The sequence below is a fragment of the Candoia aspera genome, chromosome 4 (genome assembly GCF_035149785.1).
Source record: "Candoia aspera isolate rCanAsp1 chromosome 4, rCanAsp1.hap2, whole genome shotgun sequence".
Classification (NCBI taxonomy): Eukaryota; Metazoa; Chordata; class Lepidosauria; order Squamata; family Boidae; genus Candoia; species Candoia aspera.
In genome coordinates this window covers 20,669,379-20,691,942 of record NC_086156.1, presented here as the reverse complement: position 1 = coordinate 20,691,942, position 22,564 = coordinate 20,669,379, and positions in this window count along the sequence as shown.

Below are 22,564 nucleotides of genomic sequence, written 5' to 3'. Positions count from 1 at the left end.
ATGTGCCAAATTTACAATCAAACCTTTTATCTGTGGCACAATTGGCTGCAACAGGGTATATCATAACATTTAAGAAAAATGGTTGTGAGATACGAAAAAATGGGAAATTGTGTGCTACTGGTATGTTAAAAGACTCCTTGTACATTGTGCAAAATGCAAGGAAGCCAAGCTGCAAGGCTGCAGTTGGTAACACTCCATATCATAACCAATGTGTACACCTGATGCACAGGAGATTTGGTCATGCTAATATCAAGTATATAGCACAAATGCCACAGCTGTGTGCTGACCTAAAGATAAAACCCTGTGATAAATACTTAGATTGTGTAGTTTGCAAAGAATGCAAAACACTGAAAGCTCCTGTGAGTAAGCACAGTGACAGAGTTACAACTAGACCTTTGGAAATTGTACACTCTGATATTATTGGTCCTTTTGCTCCAAGTCTTGGACAAGCAAGGTATGCAATGACCATCATTGATGATTTCTCAAGATACACATTTATCTACATCTTAAAACATAAAGATGAGGCATTTGAGAAATTTAAAAGTTTTGTGACATGGGCAAATGGAAAATTCCCTAGGCCTGTATCTGCACTCCAATGTGATAGAGGAGGAGAATACCTTTCTCACAAATTCAGAAGGTTCCTAGTGGAAAAAGGGATAGAACAAATTCTTTCTAACCCGTACACCCCACAGCAAAATGGTGTTGCTGAAAGAAAGGGCAGAACCTTGCAAAACGCGATGGAATGCATGTTAAAAGATTCACGATTATGTTTTAAGTACTGGGGAGAAGCTTTATCGACTGCTTGTTATGTACAGAACAGGTTGTATAACTCTATGATTCAGGACACTCCATTCCATTTGTTTTATGGTGTGAAACCAAAGGTAAGCCATCTTAGAGTGTTTGGTAGCACTGCATGGGTTCACATTCCAAAACAGCAGAGAAGGAAAGGAGGCCCCACAACAAAGAAAGCCATCTTCGTTGGCTATGAACAAAGCCAGAGGAGCTACAGGTTCATAATGGGAGAGAAATTAATAATTAGCAAAAGCGCTTCTTTTGCTGAACAAAACTGGGGGAGATTAAATTCTAGCTCTCCAGTTGAACTGACCACCACAAGAGAACAGCAAGGACTTGCTGATGGTGATCTTTTGCCTGATGAGGACATTAAACCAGAAAAGCAAATTGAAGATCTGTCTGATGAGATAGATGCTTCTCAGGAAAGTGATAGGAGTCAAAATTTAAGCCCTGTATTACCTCGCAGATCTCAGAGGAGTAATAAAGGCGTTCCTCCATCACGTTTTCAGGCTGAAACAGTAAAGGCTTTTCACATATTCACAGAACCTGAGTCTTTAGAACAAGTGAATGCTTTACCACCTGAGATTGCACAAAATTGGCATTCTGCCATGCAACAGGAATTAGCATCCTTGAAAGAAAATAAAACATGGAAACTGGTAAATCTACCTCCCAATGAACGCTGTCTGGGTTGTAGGTGGGTTTTCAAACTGAAAAGGGATGCTGATGGCAAAATCCAAAAATATAAAGCAAGGTTGGTTGCAAAAGGGTTCACTCAAAGGAAAGATTTAGACTTTGACAAGACTTTTGCACCAGTTACTAAAGGTGAATCAATTAGATTACTGTTAAAAGTTGCTGCACTCAAAGGAATGTCAGTTAACCACTATGACATTCAAACTGCATTTCTCTATGGTGATTTAGACCACAGATTATACATGCAGCAACCCCCTGGCTATGAAAAAGGGGAGAATCTAGTCTGTGAACTGCAGAAGTCAATCTATGGGTTAAAACAAGCTGCTAGATCCTGGAACCAAAAAGTAGATGAAAAACTGCAGAATTTTGGTTTTGAAAAAGGAAAAGCAGATCCCTGTGTATATATGAAGAAGGACAAACAAGGCTGTATGTATCTGTGCATTTATGTTGATGATTTGCTGCTATTCACATCAACAGAAAAACAAAGGCTTGATTTTGAAGCCTGCATGAAAAGCCATTTCATATTAAAAAGCCTTGGAGTTGTGACCAATACACAGGAAGAAGAATGGTAGCTTTCTGTTAAACCAAAGGGGAAATAATGGTAATGTGAATGGAAAGACATATAAAGTCAGAGAAGATTGGTTTGCATCTTAATCTGTAGTGTAAAAAGGGGAGTGTTGAGGTTTTCCTACTAACAGATTAAGACTGCTATTGTATCAAATCATTTGGCCAGGTGAAGGGGTTGCATTTGATTGTCTCCTCTCACGTGCTTCATGCAAAATAGCCTGGGGGGAGGAATCCTGCCCGGACTTGTTCTTCACTTCCTCTTTTTCTCTCTGCCGGCATGTAGCAAGCCAGGTAGCTCTCAATGAGAGCTAAGTCCTTTAAATATGTTTTTGCTTTTGTTTTTGTTTTCTGTAAATAAATTATTTTTATAGAAATGCTTGGTGTGTGACTTTTTTGACCTCTCCTGGGCTAAAGGCTTTCCCAGCATTCTGCAACACGAACTCGACGGTTGGAGCACCCGTCCTATTTCGGGAAAAGAAGGACGGCACCCTGAGACTATGCACTGATGATCGTGGATTAAATTCCACTTCCCTATCCAACAAATACCCCCTACCCCTCGTAAAGGACATGCTAGCACACCTGTCAAAGGGAAGGGTGTTTTCCAAACTCGACCTCCACGAGGCGTATTACAGAATCCGCATCAGGGAGGGGGATGAGTGGAAAACAGCATTCAACTGCCTCTTGGGCTCCTTCCAATACAAGGTACTGCCATTCGGTCTTGCGGGGGCCCCGGGGGTCTTCATGCAACTCATCAATGAGGTATTGCATGAACACCTATTCAAGGGTGTACTGGTTTACCTGGATGATGTCCTCATCTACATGAGGACGCAGAGGGAACACGAGAGGTTAGTGAGGCAAGTCCTCACTAAGCTCCGGAAAGCCAAACTCTATGCTAAGCTGTCCAAGTGTGAATTCACAAGTCGCACTTAGACTACCTAGGGTACAGAATCTCTGACAAAGGCGTAGAGATGGACCACGCGAAGGTTCAGGCAGTCTTGAGCTGGGAACACCCATACACCAGGCGCCAGCTTCAAAGCTTCCTCGGGTTCGCGAATTTCTATAGGTCCTTCGCGAGGGGGTTCGCGGAAATCGCCCTACCCTTAACTGATTTGCTCAAGACCAAAGGCGTTGGGGAGACGCACAAGGTAAAAAACCCGGGGGCCGTGCTTAATTGGACTCCTGCCTGTCAAACTGCGTTTGACAGGCTAAAAGCGCTGTTCACAGCGGAGCCAATTCTAGCTCACCCGGACCCCAAACGGCCTTTTGTGGTGCAGGTCGATGCCTCTGACTTCTCAATAGGCGCCATCCTGCTGCAAAAGGATTCCGCTGGAATCCTGAAGCCATGCGCCTATCTCTCGAGGAAATTCTCGGAGACAGAGAGGTGCTGGCACGTGTGGGAAAAGGAAGCATTTGTGGTTAAAGCAGCGCTGGAGGCTTGGCGTCACCTTTTGGAAGGGACGACTTGCCCATCTGAGGTCTGGACAGACCACTGCAACCTCGAGGCGCTCCGTACGCCCCGGCGCCTCAGTCCCAAGCAAATACGCTGGGCTCAGTTCTTCAGCCGGTTCAACTTCCAGCTGAAGTTCATACCAGGCAAAAAGAACTTCCTGGCAGATGCACTCTCCCGACTGCCTCAGAATGCAGAGCCTATCTCTGACATCGTAGGGATGGTGCTTTCCGATTCCCAGCTGGGTATGGCAGCGGTCACCCGGGGTCACGCTCGGGGACAGCCTCCCCCCCCCCTCGCAAACAACTATGATGCAACCCACCCCTAGATGCAGGCAACCTCAAATGCCAGGTGGGCTACGGGCAGATTTTACAACGGCATTAACGTCTGACCCCTGGCTCCTCGCCAACCCCAACAAGGTCACTATGGACCAGGACGTCGCATGAGCGGAGGGAAGGTTATATGTACCCGACTCACAATGGCAGGCGACCCTCAACAGATTGCATGACAGCAAACAGGCTGGTCACTTCGGGTTCTTGAAAACCCTACACCTGACTCGGAGACAGTTTTGGTGGCCCTCACTGAGGAAGGATGTCAAGACGTATGTGGCATCCTGCCCAGTGTGCGCTATGGCCAAGCGACCGGCTGGCAAACCCCAGGGGCTGCTGCAACCCATGGCTGAACCCTCCCGCCCTTGGGATGAAATTTCAATGGACGTCATAGTCGACTTACTGCCCAGCCAAAAGAAAATGGTCATTTGGGTGGTAAAAGACTACTTTTCAAAACAAGCGCATTTTATCCCCTGCGCCTCGATCCCGTCAGCCCAACAGCTGGCGAAACTGTTCCTAGTCCACGTGTACCACCTACATGGCTGCCCCTCCCGCTTGGTGACCGATAGGGGCACACAATTTACCTCGAGGTTTTGGCAGGCTTTTTTGAAACTGATAGGTACCCAGCAAGCCCTGTCAACCTCCTGGCATCCCCAGATGGATGGATCCACAGAAATCCTTAATGCCACACTGGAGCAATTCCTCCGCTCCTACATAAACTATCACCAAGACAACTGGGTGGACCTCCTCCCATTTGCAGAGGTCGCATACAACAACGCGATACACCAAAGCACGGGGAAAAACCCCTTTGGTGTAGTGTCGGGTTGGGAGTTCATCCCCATTCCTGAACTACCTCAGCCTCCGTCCCCAACAGTGGCCGCCTGTGATTGGGGTGAGAAACTCGCAGATTCCTGGCCGGTCATCAAGGACGCACTTAAAGAGGCACAAACAGCGTACAAATTACAAGCAGACAAACACCGGTGCCAGCAACCAACATTTCAGGTGGGGGACATGGTCTATCTATCCACCAGATTCATAAAAGCACCGCAACCATCGAAGAAGCTGGCCCCCAAGTTTATTGGACCATTCCAGGTGACACAAATCGTGAACCCAGTCACAGTGCGCTTGGACCTGCCCCATAATTTAAAGAGACTGCACCCGGTATTTCACTGCAGGTTACTCAAGCCGGCAAGTGATCCCTCCTGGTGGCACCCACGCACGCCCCCCCCCTCCACCAGTGATGATAGACGGGCAGCAACACTTTGAAGTGAAGGAGGTACTTGACTCCCGCAAGTGGCGGGGCTTCTCCAATACCTCGTAAAGTGGAAACACTTTCCACACCCTGAATGGGTTGCTGCCCGTGACGTCCAGGCCCCCGACCTGATCTGCACGTTCCATACCGCCTACCCCTCCAAACCTGCGGCCTAACCTTCTCAAAGGGGGGCAGTATGTCATGATCACCGTTGCGATGCTTGTGACATCGCAACAGCTCGCATGACAATGCAGGGAAATGGGTATCGAGCAGATTAAGGGAAAAGGCAACTAGCTAACAAAAGAGAGCAACAGGTGCTGGCAACAAAGTATCAACTCTAGCCGGAGGCATGGAAGAGAGAGATACAATGTTGCAAAGAAGGTAATTGACAAGACCAGACCACGAGGCGCGCCTGAGCTGTCAAAGAGATTACAAACCTGATCGCCCGGCAATGAACCATCACTGGCCAGGGAAGCAATTAAGGAAACGCCCGGAGCACAGGAGGGGCTCCACAACCCCTCACCTACCGGCAACGGAACCGATGGGGCTTGGGGCGCACCCAAAGTAAGAAGGGGTGGAGCGCTGACTGGCGTGGGCTATTTAAATCCTGTTCCGGTGCGCTCCACTCACTCTCAGCTTTTCTTAAAGGGCACACATACTGTTACTCAAATAAAACCAGAACCTAAGCCTACACTAGCATCTGTGTTTTTACTGGGTAGCAGGCAGAGCCTGACACTCCATCTATATTTTATGAACAGCCCAATGCTCTGTTTGTTGTAGCTGTTGTCACTCAAACAGAAATTTGAACAGAACAAATAAACCAAATAAACCACATGCAGCCATACCTGTCAACTCTCTCAGACTGGTTGAGATAATAACAGGTTTCAGTGGGTCATCCCACCTGAAGAAAACACGCCTATAAAATCTTGGGCTGGCATCTCCATCCTGGCCTTGATAAGTGCAGTGCTGTGGATTCCATTTGGAAGAGATGCTTCAGACCGTGCAGTGCTAACAGTACAAAAACAGCACTTCTCTGCAAATCTCTGCTTTTTTAAAAATCCAGGCTGCAGTTGCACAGCCCCAGAAAAAGTCACAACCGCTTTTATGAGTTACAGATAAGAGCTGCATTCGCAACTCCCAAACCTTCTGAAGCACCTGTTCCAATTTAAATGTAAGCATTGGACAGTCCTATTATAAAGGTGCTGGCCACCACCCACTAAAAAGTATCGGTCAATCTGGCATTTGGCTGACTGTGTTAAGAGCAAATTCAGGGGCTTATTGCTTTTCAGAACAGGTTTTTCCCCCCAAAATCTAATTGTTGCACCGTGACAGAACAGAATTCCAGCCAAAAACATTATGAAACTACATACGCTCAATTCCTTATATTCTGAAGACAGCAGAGAATTTATTAAACCAGATAAAAGAATCATGTATAGTTTTTGTGATATGTTTCCTGGGTCTTCCCAGTTTCCCAGGGTAGGGATTCAGGATGCAAAGGAGTATATAGGTATTGCCAGACATTGGACAGATGTAGAAAATCAAGAGAGTTTTAGATCCTCCTGAATGCTGATGCTCCTGAATGCCCTTGAGCCAATGAATGAAGTCCCGTGCTAAAAAACAGCAATGAATACATGCCACGGGTACTTTTTTAAACTGTACCCAATTAGATTGACCCAGACTCAAGAGAGAGACAAAAGCACTGGACCCCTTATATCTCCCTATAAGGGTTGGGGAGATGTTTTATTCTGTAAAAACAAACATATAAAAGTGATATGTGAGTGCTTCCTATTGCTATCTCTATACTATTACTATAATTACTATTACTATGACGATTACTACTGTATACTCTATACTCGGGTTTCTCAACCAGAGTTCTGTGGAACCCTAGGGTTCTGCGAGAGGTCACTAGGGGTTCTTTGGGAGATCACGATTTATTTTTTAAAAAATTCATATTCAGGCAACTTCACATTAAAGAGGTAAGTTTCATTCTTTATTTTTAGTTTAAGAACACTTTTAATACATATATACAGGACTACACATGAAACAAATGTAATGCTTCTGTAACTTCTGGCCTATATTTGAGCCTGAAATATTTCAAGGGTAACTCCAGGGTCAAAAGGTTGAGAAAGGCTGCTCTATACTATTACTATTCAATTACTATTACTTTATTACTATTACCTATTACTCTATTACAATTACTATGCTCTATACTATTACTACTATGCATCAATGTTCTGTCTTAAGTCGCCTCTCTCTGAGATGTCTTCTTTTTCGGTTGATGGCTAGCATGTAGAGGTCTTGCACCTTTTTTACAATATGCTTTGTCTTGCTGGGCCTCTATACTTCTTTTCCTCTCTTTTGGACCATCCACTTCTTCTGAAGAAAAAACAGAAAAAACGCCTTCTTTCCTTTGGCTTCTGTACTCAGTTTACTAGTGGCTGCAGAGCTCCAAAACACAAATCTCTTCCATTCTCCTCCTGTCTCCTTTATCACCTGTGTCAAGGTTGCAGCTTTATTGGCACAATAGATTCCTGCAATTTTGCTAAGCTGCCTGCTCTTCCACAGGACAGAACTATTGCAAAATAATTTACTGTTTGGGATAAATAACATTTTCATGAACAGAGAGCTCTCACTTATGATTTGTATGTATTCTTTTGTTTGTTATTGGGGATTTGCTCCCCAAATGGTAAATATTGCTTCAACTCCAGTTATTAAAGACTTGTTCTGTTGGATCTGCCCTTTATTGTTTGAGAAACAGAATTTGTAAGGGATCTAAGAGAAGACAGAGATAGAGATAGAGATAGAGAGGTAGACATGAATAAACCATAGTTTTATTTTTAACCCTGACAGGTTGGCAGGTATATAATCATGCTGATGATCAGCCACTTTGTGGGGAAGTGCAAATCTAGATCCCAAATCCATCATCCAAGGGGAACTTGTTTCTAAACATACTTTCAACTTAAAGTAATTGGGGGAAAAATGTACTTGTGAAAATCGCTTTTGCAAGCTATTCTTTATATTTGTTTGCATCTTTCCTTACTTTAATATATTGAAAAGGGAGTGTCAAGGCTCTAATTTTTCAAATGTTGGATGCCCATTCTATTAAGTTCTCTACATTTCCAATTAAGGAATTAATCCCTGTAAAGGTCCATCCAGTGCCAGCTCAAGGTTATATGGCAGCCCAAGACCCCATTAACTGATGGTGCTACCTCCCACCAATGCAAATATTTGCATTTTCATGATGATTCAGAAACAGGAGTGGCATTGGCACCCCGTAAGCTTTGGCATTCCAAGCCAGTGCCTGCTTGGCTTTAGTGAACAAAGTATACTTAATGTCAAAAGTATTCTTAAAAACGTAGTTTGAGATCATTTATACCCAATATTTATCCCGTATGACTTTTGGTCCCTTTGAAGATTGAATATGTATACTTCTTATGTACCCCCTTCTCACTACATTCAACTTAATTTTATATTCACTTGACTTCACCTACCTAACAAAGGGGGTAGAATCCTACTCATAGAAAGAATTTTTTTTCCCCTAAGCTTACCAGTCATCTTTCTCTATCATTCTTGGGTCTGGTCATTTTTCTTACTCTCTCAGCCCCACCCATCCAGAATCATTTCCCTCCTGATTGCTTTTATTCTGAATGTTGAACAATTTTTCCCAAAATTCCTGTCTGGGTCTTCCATTATCACCATTCACTGGAACATAATATGCAAGTATCAACAACTTGTAGATACACAGCCACAGCCTAGATGACACCAATTCATACTTTCTGACATGGATTTTAGCCCTTGGTATCTACCAGCAGTGACTGCTGAAGGCAGTACATCATACCTAGATAGGGCAAATGCTCTGTGCTCTCTGCAGCTGGTTAAGAATTGGCAATAGTCAGCTGGCATGGTACTGAAGCTAACCCTCCAAGTACATATATGCAGCGTACTGTCACAAACTCAGGTTGCCAAAAGAATTTGTTATGTGTCCACATACACATGCACACATACTCAAACTCAGTACATTTTAAGCAGCGATTTGAAAGAAAATGTTATTCCATTTGCCCACTACAAAGATTACTTGTCGCATTGCCAGGCAGTTTTGCATTCAAGCCCTAAAATTGGCCCTTACTGAATACATTGTTAAAAGTCCAGTGGTTCTTATTTTATACAGCTAATTTGGAAATGCAATTTGTGGAAATTACTTTGTATATGACCCAGAAAAATGCTTCTGCTTTCATTGGGAAGCAATGTTCTGCCCACAATTTCATCAGTGACATGTTGAAGGGTGTGAGAGCCACATAACCATCACACTGATTGTCATTCCAGAAATCTGCTCACCTTTATATTTAGCCTAAGTACTGGTGTTTCTCTGATTTAGATTTCTAGCTTCTTCTATGGTTAAAAAAAAAAAAATCCACACAGTGTGTCTCTGAAGCACAACATAAAAAAACTAAAGAATAATCAACATTCAATAAATGCATTGTTAAAATAAGAGTGCAGTGGATGATAAACCTCTGCTAAAAGTGTAGAAGGCTAAAATTAATCAAATGAAGACTAAGACAAATAAATCCTCCTAAACACTGACAAGAGGACTGTGTATGCACTTATTAGAAGATGGTATTCAAAGAAACAGAATGACCCCCAGAAAGGCCCAAGATGCCGCTTTTAAATTTATACTGGTGCAAAGCAGCCCTTCGAATAATCTATGTCCAAAGTTCTCAGGTCTGAAACTAGCAAATAACGCTCCTTCCAATCCCCTTAGCATTGTCTAGCCCTTCAGGAGAAGATTTTGAAAGGTCTCTGAGAGATGCCTGTTCTCCTTGTCTATTACAGGACTTTTAGTTCAGATTGGTTGGAATCTTAACCTGAAGTACTGCTGTTAGAGGCAAGGAATGAACTGTCATATTTTGTTGCAGTACTCCACCAACCATCAAGCAAGCCAAAATGTGCCAGCCAGTCGTTTCGACTCCCAGCAACCACAAGTCCAGAGGCAGCCTTTATTCAAACTTGGCTGATCTCAAAAAGCTAAGCAGAGATGAGTTGTATTTGGATAGGAGACCTCCAAAATGGTCTGCTAGACTGGGAAGTAAAAAACAAAACAAAACCCGAAGAAGGCAGTGACAAACCACTTCCACCCTGTTGCCAAGAAAATAGCACGGTCAGGTCCCTGAAATGGCCATAGGTTAAGCTCCATCAGAAGGAGGCTTTACCTTTTTGGAAAAACAAAACCCTGAACAGTCTTATGCCAGAAATTCCTGTTGTCCATAGCAGACTACCACTGAACTGGATTAATATAATAGCTAAGAAACAGAACTTCATGTATATTAAAAAGAACAACAACAACAACAGGAATAGAAGAGCCAAAGAGCACAAAACCTCAGAAGATACTTTGCAGGGACGCATTTGAGAGCCTTATGCAGCTATCAAATTGGTAAAGCCATTAACAATTCACTTTAATGACTAGAAGATTGCGGCTCTTTTTGAAGCCTGTTTGACAGAGTTATAAACAGTGGACTGTGAAAATAAGCGTTCCACTCTCCAAAGCACTCTTCTTCACAAGGGGGAAAATGGATACCGCATAACAGAAGGAAATAATGAAGCAGGAAATGGGAAACGTTCTACAAAAGAGGTAAAATTTCTCACATATAACCAAGATTTATTTTTTTGTTGTGTGGGTGCATATGAAAAAAAAATGTTTTAGGACAGGAATGAAAAAAAAGATATAAAAAGATAGGAAGTATTAATTTCTGTCATTGCCTATGTCTTCTGCTGCTGCTGCTCCAGTTTACCCACACAGAGTTGTTGTTATGTGGCAAAATGGGAACCGAGAGCATTATGAACACCGCCTTGAGTTCCTGAATGAAATACAGGACGTTAATTTAACAAATGAAAATGTAACATTGGCTAATGGAAATCTCACGTCTCTATCAGCCTCTGAGGCCAATTTTCCCAGAATCAGAACCTGCAGTATCAGGAAGAGGGGCAGGAAAGGTGTAGCAATGTTCGTGATAGAAAAATGCAAAATATGCAATTTTGTGTCGATTTTTGTCAATATAAATTGACAGAGGACATAGGTATTTTTCCAAGCAATTTGGGCAGGGTGCACTTCTTCCACACCTCTTGTAAGACAGCTTGTGCACAGACTTGCCTTCTCCTTCCTGCCTCAGAATGGAGTTGGACTAGTGTGTTACAGCAGATGGTAGGACCTAGCTGGCCCTGGATGATCTCAGAAAAGCTGAGCAGCGTAGGAGACACTTACTACTTGGACAGGAGACAGCCAAGAAATCACAGCGCTGTAAACTAGATGGTAAAGTTTAAAAACATACTAGAAGAAGACAATGACAAACTATTTCCATAACGTTTTCACCACCACCACCACCACCACCAAAAACCAAAACATGGGCAAGTTGAGTTCAGCTTGAGAAATATTTTTGTCTTCACCTTATCCAAAACTGTTGTGTGTATGAGGAATAAATAAATTAGTATGGTCCTGGTATTTAAGATGATTTAGAGTTTTTAGAGAGAGATGGGGTGGGGGGGAAGAGAAGATAACTCCTATTTATAGTGTGCAAAATACTGCCCAAAAGGTAAAAAGAACAAGGAAAAAAGATTAAAACAAGCAATCCCAGGCATCACTTCTTAAAACTATGAAGTTTTGATTATGGCCAATTTGAATGACAAGTTATGCCAGAGGAAGAACTAATGGAGCGGCAGTGCCATCTCTCCTTTGGTTGCAAGAGGAAAAACCAGGTCAGTACTGCCTAGAATACATCTTGGGTATCCCAACCATAGTTAGCATCCAACCCTCAGCCAGTGGCACTACAAACTCACCATTACTCTACTGCACTACCCTTCCCCTTCTGTGGGGGGTTGCCAACCTCTCTATTCTTTCAAACCTAACAGAGCATCTTCACATTTTCCCCAATGCATCCCCTGGGAAGAGGTATCTGGGCAGTGGCTTGCTGCCAACTGCTTCATTCTAAGGCATCTTCCCTCCCAGTCACATGGCCCAGAACGGAGCACTGTCCACCCACCCTGTGCTTCTCAATGCACATATACAAACTCAGTGGTGCAATATGAGAAGTGAGCAGAAGCACACCCAGACACACAACATTCTGTTTCACTATATAGGAGAAAACAGATGCGGCAGCAGTCAAAAGAGGCAAGCATCACGGTCAAAGCACTGCCTCTTTGCACATGTGCAACAGAGGCACATGTACAAAAGGGGTGGGGCTTCGACTGCAATTCTGCAACTGCCTTCTTCATTGTTTCAGACACTGAGGATGCCTCTGCATAGATGCTTCCTATGACCACTCTTGATAAAGAAGAATTCCAAAAACCAGTCTGTATGCTTTCCCTCCTTTCTTTATGACAGCTCCTTCTACATAATGAAAACTCCCCCCACATTTTTTTATATATGCTGAATAGAAACTAGAGTCCTTTAATATCTACAAAGCAGCTTCCCTAACTTCTTGTAGTGGTGAAACCGATAAATTTGTATTGTGATTTCAGATTTGGAATTTTAGGTTTGGGAGTTGTTTTATGTATGGTCTGGTCACTGATTGAAATAAAGTAATACAGTAATTAACTTAGTAATTAACTAAGTATCCTGAGCTAAAAAAGACATATACTGGGAATCAATCTCCTCCTTTTTTAAATGTCTCTCCCTCTTTCTATATTGCTTGATAAGAATATCAAGCCTTTGACTATTGAGATGTAGTTGACTGGAGTAGAAAGATCTACTCTTATCTATGCTATTCTCTGCCCTTAATTATAAGAGATATGAACCCTCTGGACTGGCTTGGCAGAGAAGCAGTGAAATGACCGAACAGTGGTAATGTTGATAAAGTCAAGTTCCACAGCTGAAACAAGAAACAAGGTCTTTATATTTGACAAACAGTTTGGAAAAAGATCAATTAAATTAGGAAGTGCTAATGGAACCCTTATGAGCTTTTTGATTTACCCTGTTGAGGCCAAAATCAGTATTCAAGAGAAGTGGGGAAAGTGATGCAATCTGCTTGGAAGCAAGCAGTGTAATAAGTACAGGCTTTTTATCACATTGAGTAAAGTAATTAATAAATGTGCATGACTGAACTGTCAAGAGATGGGAAATTCATTTCTGTTTTCTTGCTTTCTTTTTGCAATCTGCATTGTTACGGCAGGCTTCTTACTCACCTGATCTGCAGGGACAGGGCCGAAAGAATCAAGACAGTGATTGTGTGATCAAACCCTACCCCTTTGATCATGGGGTCATGGCTGCCATCCTGAGTTTTTGGGCCCCTCCTGCAGATGGACCTGCTCTGACTTCAAGCTGGAGATTTTAATTCACCAGTTGCTCCTTTGCTGTTTCGTGCAAATGCTTTCAAAGAAGCATTTGTCTGCCCACAAAGCAGAAACCAAATCTTTGGATAAAGAAGGATTTTTTTATTTCATCCACTCAGGGGTGAGCCATGTATTTGATTTCATATTGTTTAATTGTTATAGTCAGTGACTTTAACATTATATTTTTTTAAAAAATCAAAATCTTGCAAGTTCCATCTAATCTAGCCCCATGGTGCTCATTTTAAACTGAGCTTACATTAACAAGAAGTATTATTTGTGGGGAAAGTCTGCTTGAAAAGAGGAGAATTAGCATAGCCCACTTAAACAAACTCTCCTGCAGATGTTGTGAAAAACGACAGACTCTGAAGACAGATTCTGATTGATGGTCTCTAGTTCTTAGACTCTTCCTGCCCTTTACCCTTTGCTCTCAAGCTAGGATTAACCCTTCACAAGGAATAATTCTTACATTTCCTGACATATTTAAAGCTGCAGCCTGTAGCTGGCTCTATGAGAAAGGGCAAGTCTAACAGTTCAGGGGAGAAAATCAGCTTTCTATGAATAACCTGGTGATCTACTCCAGGAAAAAAAAAAATGTGAGGACTGGCACCAACATTACCTTCCAAGATTAACATTTCAAATGTGTGGAAATTATTTATTGACCCCTTCAATATTTATTTATTTCATACATCTGAATGAACACCTGACTCCAACTGATTTGGGGTGCTTTACATAATAAAAAGTCAGAACAATAAAAAAGAAAAAATGTGACAGGCATCCAGAAAAGCCATATGAAGCAACATAAAACATCTGATAAGGGTTTACCCACCACCCATCACCAAGGCCTGGACAAATAGCCAGGTTTTCAACACCTTTTGGAACATCAGCTGGATGGCAGTCATACAGAGCTCCGGCTGGGAGCAGGGGCCACAACAGATAAATGTCCCAATTAACTCTGTTCTTCCCATCATGGCTAATTTGTTCATTCCTCCACTCCCATACACACATGGTTTGAATATTTCAAAAGCCTCCTGCTACCTAATTCTTAAAGGGTAGGGTCCATACACAAGACTGCCCAAGAGTAAAAAGATCTGCTATGCGGAAGTAGCTGGTGAGCAAACAGGTGGGTGAAGCTGTTGGCAGCTGCAGTGGCAGCCATTCCCAATGGTATATTCCAGATCATGCACCAAACATTTTATTTAACCTGGATTTTAGTGTATTAAAGTCTTGGATGAAGAGGTGGAAAGTTTCTCAGATACGTCAACTGGGTGGGCTAGCTAGTGCTCTAGCATGCTGGTTGGGGAATTCTGGGAGTTGATGTCCACACATCTTAAAGTTGCCAAGGTTGAGAAACACTGAGTTGGTGCCTTTTCACTGGATGTATTCAAGCAAAGGTTGGACAGCCATCTGTTGAGGATGCTTTGATTTGGATTTTGGGACTGAGCAGGGAGTTGTAACTCATTACCAAAATGGCCTGTTCAAATCTATGATTCTTAATTGGGTGAGAATTCTGGGAAATGTAGGCTTCCTACACAGTAAACAAAGTCAGGGTAGGAATTCCCCTCCTTATCTTTAAACAAGCAGTGGTGGAGTGAGAGGGGCATTACTATCAACTGATCGGACACTCCTTTATATCAGGGGTGTGAATTACATGGAGACTGTAATGGAAGACTTTCCTTTTGCTGTTGGCTTCTCCTGTCCTGGTATGCAGTTAGTGGGCAGGGATCAATCCATCCCACTCCCAGTACAGTGGCTTTTCCTAGCCCAATGTTCCACTGGGAGCTGCTAGTACAGCTGCTTTCATTACATACTCTCCAAATCTGCTGGTGCACAAACTCACTTCAGGAATGGAAGTGTTTAATGCGGACGTTGGGTGAGCACGCACAAAGCCAAGCAATCTACTGCAGTTTGTTGTAGTGGGAAGAAAATAGAGAGGACAGAAAATTGCAATCAAGAAGAATTGCCTCTTAAGGGGAGACTATCAGTGTGCAAAATGACATAACGGGAAGAACATTTACTGGACACACAGACACAGAAGTTAGTGAGGCAGTTCTTTTTTTCACCTCAGGATGATTGATGGTGTTAACTGCAAGAGCAGGGAGCAGCGAAGGCAGGCAGCACTCTTTCTCCTTAATACGCACACAGACACAAGCATTCTCACTTGGTAAGCATTCCTCCCTAGTCCATTTATAGCTGAGATGCAAGTTACACACTGTAAGAAAGCAAGATCAATCTTCAAAGACAGCCTGCTCACAGCAACTTCCTGGCCTCCATCTTCTATGAATAGGGGCCACAGTATTTTCAAACCAAGGACCTGAAAGACATTTGGCTTCTAACAGGCAGGCAAAGGACTGCACTTCAAAAGCTAAGTTGGGCTATGACCACAAATAGGTTTAAAAAGGGGAAAATCTAAAGTAGGTATGATCATTTCCTTTTGGGTTATAGTTTGGCAGGAACTTTCTGCATGGCTCTGAGGCTGCACACAAATTTCTGGGAACCTTCAACAGTCCTAGATCCAGGGGTGTCCATGGATGGGTCCAAAAATCAGGATGGTGGTTGTGTCCGCATCATCAAAGCCCCATCCCTTTTAAAGTATGCTGTATATGCAGTGCACATCAAAAAAGGAATGGGGCTTGGACTGTGCAGGCATCATCTTGACTTTTTTCTTACCTCCCCTGTGGATGCTTCCGCCTAGATACTCAAGTTGTACTCCCCTCTCCATGAAATGAGTAACAACTCAAGATCTTCATTCTTTACTAATTCTGTGCTCAACATCGCAAGGAAATAGGACTTTCTTTCAGAACAGGAGGGATTATGTTACTATCAGGTTGGCACCTAATATATCTGGCGAATGAAAGAGTAACAAGCTTTTAGTGCTGGGCGATTAGTTGTGACAGATTAGCTCAGAGAAAGTCAGACAATGAGACCAACATTATTCTTCTATGATTTTTCTGATGATGCTACTAAATAGATACATGTGCATAATTACTCCTGAACTATCCTTTGGAGTGAGGTTATGAGGGGCACCATGGTGAGCTCTGCACTTCAAAATTTACCTTCACACAGTTCCTCGTGCCCTGAGAATCTCTTCATTTGGCTGTGAAAGCTGGACAACATATGCAGTTCAACCTGTGGCAAGCTGCCTTCCTAATTTTAATGAAATAAAACCCTTTGACATCTTCAGGAGTCTTAATTTCTGTAAGAGGCACAGAACTCTCTCTTGATCTCCCAGTGAGACTGACTTGGGGTCAAACAATACTAACTTGCATTGTGTCCATAAAGCCTTTGCAATTCTTACTGTGTTCGTCTTCTTATCCCCAACATGAGAGAGATGGATAATTATCCCAGCAGGTGTTATTCGAACATATCAAACCTATTACTTCCCACTTAAAAGAATTTCACTTGCCTAATGATAAATCTGCTAATGTGGCATTAACAGACCAAACAAGACTTCAAGAAGCAGAGAAGCTGGTTTCTTCTCCCCCATCTGTTGACAAGAATAGTCGAATTACATGAAGAGACAGCTTGGCTTTGGAAGATTCTGAACCACTCAATAATTTCCTTTTTCAATAAAAGAAGGAAAAAAAACATTCTATACAGTTTCTTTTCTTCTGGGCAACGAAAGCCTGTGCATCTAAACAAACAATAAAGGAACAAGTTAGTGCTTCTGAGAGTTTTTTTCCCCCCAAGGCCATTAACAGCTGCATATTAAAAGGCAAGGAAAATAAATAGGCCCTTTGTTGCCGATTTTATGAATAGTTAGCAGGCTATGGTTTTAGGTAGTATAATGCATGTAATTAGAACAGCAAGGAAGGCCACAGGATGGACAATCTCTGGCCTTTCAAATGTTGGACTCCAACTTTCATCAACCTCAGTCAGCATCAACGTCAGGGATGGGACTTACAGTTTAGCAACATCTGGAAGACTAAAGGTTCTTCCTTCCAGCCTAGAAAACATCTGTACGGGAAGTATCTGTGGAATTCTTTCTATAGACACAGCATTAACAGAACAGCAACATCCTCCAGAAGTTGTGTAAGCTTTTTCTATTAGAAACGTGTTTTTATTTGTTTTAAGAAATATATAAAATTACATTACATTTTGAATTCCCTGGTTTTCAAGGTTTTTATGCACTATTTTCTCATCTCTCTATCTTTTATCTCAACCACATTAAGTACTACATGGGTACTGTTCCTGTAAAGATATCCAGTGTCAAGAATGAGCAGACTAGTTCTTCTGTTTAGAAACCAAGGCATGTATCAGCTATGCCTCCCACCAATTAATGTGCAATACAGGGTCAGAAGGGGGCAATTATGGAGGAGCCCCAATCCAAACTTTGCTTTGCTATTTGAAATGATCAGATACTTTTCATTCAAAAGAGTGAAACCGATTTGTGTAAATATCATCCCAAGATTTATGTTGGGTTTCCCCAAACAGTCCCATTTACTGGACTATTGACTCTGAAGGACAAAAGAACAACAAAAAATGACACTGCTATAGGATCCACTGAAAAGAAAGTAGGGGAAATTTTAGATGACTATTTTGCCTTGGGACTCCTAGATCTTAAAAGTCTCTGCATGATCAGCTTTAGTTTGATAAGTAATATGTAAAATTCTTTTGACGAAGCTAAGAATTCTGCCCAGAGTTCTTATCCCAGGGAGCTGCACATGCAAGCATCTGTTTTGCCTGGGCCTATTCAAACTGGGCCTGATCACATAGCTGCAATGTGTGTGATCAACATCTAAGGGGTAGAACTAAACTATGGGTTCCTGATGGTACAGAACATCTGTCTAGGGCTGTTGGCATCTAAGGGGTAGAATTAAACTTTGGGTTCCTGATGGTACAGAACATCTGTCCAGGACTTTTACAGTTATATGATAATTCATTTGTTATTCTAGCTGTTATTGCAAGGTGCTCCAAACATTAAGAGGCAGATCTACATTAGTACGAAATTAATGCTGTTTTGCTCTGTGCATCAGTGTCCATAGCATCTGGGTTACATCCAGCACCATGAACCAAAATTCATCTTCTGCCATTGAGGATGTAGAGAAATCCATTATAGCACAATAGAGGCTGAGACAAAAGAGTTCTGTTTCTAAGTCCCAGAATGCTACAGTCTGAAAGAGTAAAAAGGGGGGGAAATCATTAGAAGGATACAACGTTAAGAACCTCACTTAGATTAAAATCTGATTTGCTCCTTATTTTCTGGGTGAATGTATACTTGTATTTAGCAGTTATATTTGAAGCACCATGATCCTGCATACATAATTACAATTTAAAAAGTGAGCAGTCTTCTTAATGACCAAGGATAATATTTTTAAAGGTGGATAAGTAAATGAAGTGCTATAGTATTGGTATCAACTGTAAACCAAATTTCATGAAGTAGATTCAATGTTGTATAACAAAGATGTCATGCGGTGGTTGCAATGTGTAAGACTTGAGCACTGTTTTCTGGCGCTGGCCTCTTAGACATCTGAAGGTTTATCACCACCAGGAAATATAGATGTGCAATACAGATATAAACATTTTTCTTAACAATTAATGTAAAGCAGCCTATGGGATCTACTGCATTCCACTTGCAATGCAAAACAAATCACCATACAGTTATATATTTCCAGTGGACTCACAAGATCAGATTGGCATCATCCCTGTTGGCCTTCCATAAGGCCCTGGAGACATGGCTCTGTGCTTGACCCTGGGGCCAGGGCGTGGGATGGGGCTCACTGCTTGGTTATGCTGAGTGATGGATTGTGGCTTTGTAATTTTACTTTCTGGCTGCTATGGGTTTTATATTTTTTGTGTATGTGTTTATTATTTTTACTATTGTGAGCTGCCCAGAGTCACATCTGTGAGATGGGCAGCCATATAAACCCCCTAAATAAATAAATAATAACATTATAATTAGCAATGTGCTCCAAAGCCTTGGAAATCTAGATATTGATCTATAAAAAAACTTGCTGTCTTACCAGTTTTGTTTACAGGATATAATGAAGAATATTCTTAACTTTTCCGATGGAAGGATGAAAGGGGTGGCATTAATAGAAACATTCCCAAAATAGCTTAGATGTTATAGAGACGCAAAAGAAGGTGGGTGTCCACAAAAGAGGCTAAGATTCAGCATACAGGAGTGTAAAGTGAAGTTCTTGCTTCATTTATAGATGATGGAACATATATTGTCAGACTTTCTAGCACTGGTGAAGCTACCTCAAGATTGGAAGGGTCATCATTTAAAGCCCCAGGTAGTATCATAGGCATGAAGCTACTAAAGCTTAAATCTCCTTCCAAGTACGGGAAGTCCTCACTTAACAACCATTCATTTAGTGATGGTTCGGACTTATTTATTTATTTATTTATTATCCTGCCTTTATTATTTTTACAAATAACTCAAGGTGGCGAACATACCTAATACTCCTTCCTCCTCCTATTTTCCCCACAACAACCCTGTGAAGTGAGTTGGGCTGAGAGAGACTGATCGACCCAAGGTCACCCAGCCCGCTTTCATGCCTAAGGCGGGACTAGAACTCAGTCTCCTGGTTTCTAGCCCAGCACCTTAACCACTAGACCAAACTGGCTTACAAAGGTGTTGAAAAATCTAGCTTACGACCTGTCCTCTCACACTTACAACCATTGCAACGTCCCCACAATCATGTGATCACAATTTGGTACTTGGCAACCACTTCGCATTTATGATCTTTGCAGCATCTTGTGATTTTCTACCTTCCTGGCCGACTTCTGGCAAGCAAAATCAATGGGGAACTGCATGATTTGCTTAACAACCACATGGTTCACTTAATGACCATGGTGATTTCCTTAACGACCGCCATAAAAAAAGTCATAAAATTGGGTCAGATTTGCTTAATGACTGTTTCTCTTAGCAACTGAAATTCTGGTCCCTACTGTAGTCATTAAGTGAGGACTACCTGTAAAGACCTAGGGTTCCAAGCATTTCCATTTTGGGGGTTTACCACTCACCACTGAAAATGCATGAAAAATGGCAGATTACATGATCACCTTCATATAATTAGTTTAGTAATCCTAACAGTATTTTTGTTTAAACTCAAACTATACTGCATCACACACTACTGTACTGTAATTCATAATTGCCCATTATTACCAATGAAATATGTGATTGCCCATTATTACCAATTAAGAGTATAAACATGTTTAACATTTATTTTGGACTGGATGTGTAGAAGTATTTTAGCAATATTTTGTTGCTAAAATACTGATAAGGAATGTTTCCCCTCTTTATTTTTAAAATAAGTACTTACAGTGTTATGACATTCTTCCATTTAAGCAACATTTCCTTTTTATAAAAAAAAAAACTCACAAGCTGAAATTAGCACTAATTAAGAATTAAAACAAAATGAATATGATTATAAAATGTCTCTCCCCTCCAAGTTATAAGTGAATGAATACTGAGATGTGATAAATTCACTTGCTGGACGGATTACCACCCACATCAAAATTATTTTTTTTTAAAAAAAAGATGGGTGGGTTGCAAATGAATAATCACAGTGGTCATTCACCCAGTAAAAATGTGAGTGAATAAAGTAATCTGTGTCTAAAATAAGGAGAAAAAGAACCAACTGAAGTCAACAGAAGTTATCACGCAGCTTTTTAAAATGCAAAACAGCAGCATTTCTTTATTCCTGGAGTATGACAGATTTCTTGTGAGAGATTAAATGCTGGAGACTGATCTTTGATGCCTGGACTCATTGCTAATCTGCAAGGCCTGCCTGGGCAGATGTGCATTATTTCAAAGAACTCTGTGAGACCCCAAAACACGTTGCAAGTGGATAAAGGATCTCTTTCCTCCTCTCCTTTTCCTCTGACTAAACTGCTGGTCTTCAGCAAAGGATCGTTACCTTGTCATAGTGCTGGAGCTTGAGCACCTCAATGATGCCATGAGCTAAACCGTGAAGGGCCACCCAAGACGGGAAGGTCATGACAGAGAGGTCAGACTAAATGCAATCCCTGGGGAAGGTAATGGCAACCCACCCCAGTATTCTTGCCGTGAAAACTAAATGGATCAGTACAACCAGAGATATGTCGGTATACCATCGGAAGATGAGACCCCCAGGTCGGAAGATGGTCAAAATGCTACTGGGGAGGAACAGAGGATGAGTTCAACTAGCCCCAGATGTGATGACACAGCTAGCTCAAAGCCGAAAGGACGGCTAGCGGCCGACGGTGCTGGTGGTGAACGGCGAATCCGATGTTCTAAGGATCAACACACCATTGGAACCTGGAATGTAAGATCTATGAGCCAGGGCAAATTGGATGTGGTTATTGGTGAGATCTCAAGATTAAAGATAGACATTTTGGGTGTCAGTGAACTGAAATGGACTGGAATGGGCCACTTCACATCAAATGACCACCAGATCTACTACTGTGGACCAGAGGACCACAGAAGAAATGGAGTAGCCTTCATAATTAATAGTCAAGTGGCTAAAGCAGTGCTTGGATACAATCCAAAAAATGATAGAATGATCTCAATTCGAATTCAGGGCAAGCCATCTAACATCACAGTGATCCAAATATACGCTCCAACCACAGATGCTGAAGAAGCTGAGGCAGAGCAGTTCTATGAGGATCTGCAGCACCTACTGGACAACACGCCTAAAAGAGATGTTATTTTCATCACGGGAGACTGGAATGCTAAGGTGGGCAGTCAAATGACACCTGGAATTACAGGTAAGCATGGCCTGGGTGAACAAAACGAAGCAGGACATAGGCTGATAGAATTTTGCCAAGACAACTCAATGTGCATAACAAACACTCTCTTCCAGCAACCTAAGAGACGGCTTTATACATGGACTTCCCCAGATGGACAACACTGAAACCAGATTGACTACATCCTTTGCAGCCAAAGGTGGCAGACATCTATACAGTCAGTAAAAACAAGACCTGGAGCTGACTGTAGTTCCGATCACGAACTTCTTCTTGCACAATTTAGGATCAGACTAAAGAGATTAGGGAAGACCCACAGATCAGCTAGATATGAGCTCACGAATATTCCTAAGGAATATGCAGTGGAGGTGAAGAATCGATTTAAAGGACTGGACTTAGTAGATAGGGTCCCAGAAGAACTATGGACAGAAGTCCGCAACATTGTTCAAGAGGCGGCAACAAAATACATCCCAAAGAAAGAGAAAACCAAGAAGGCAAAAT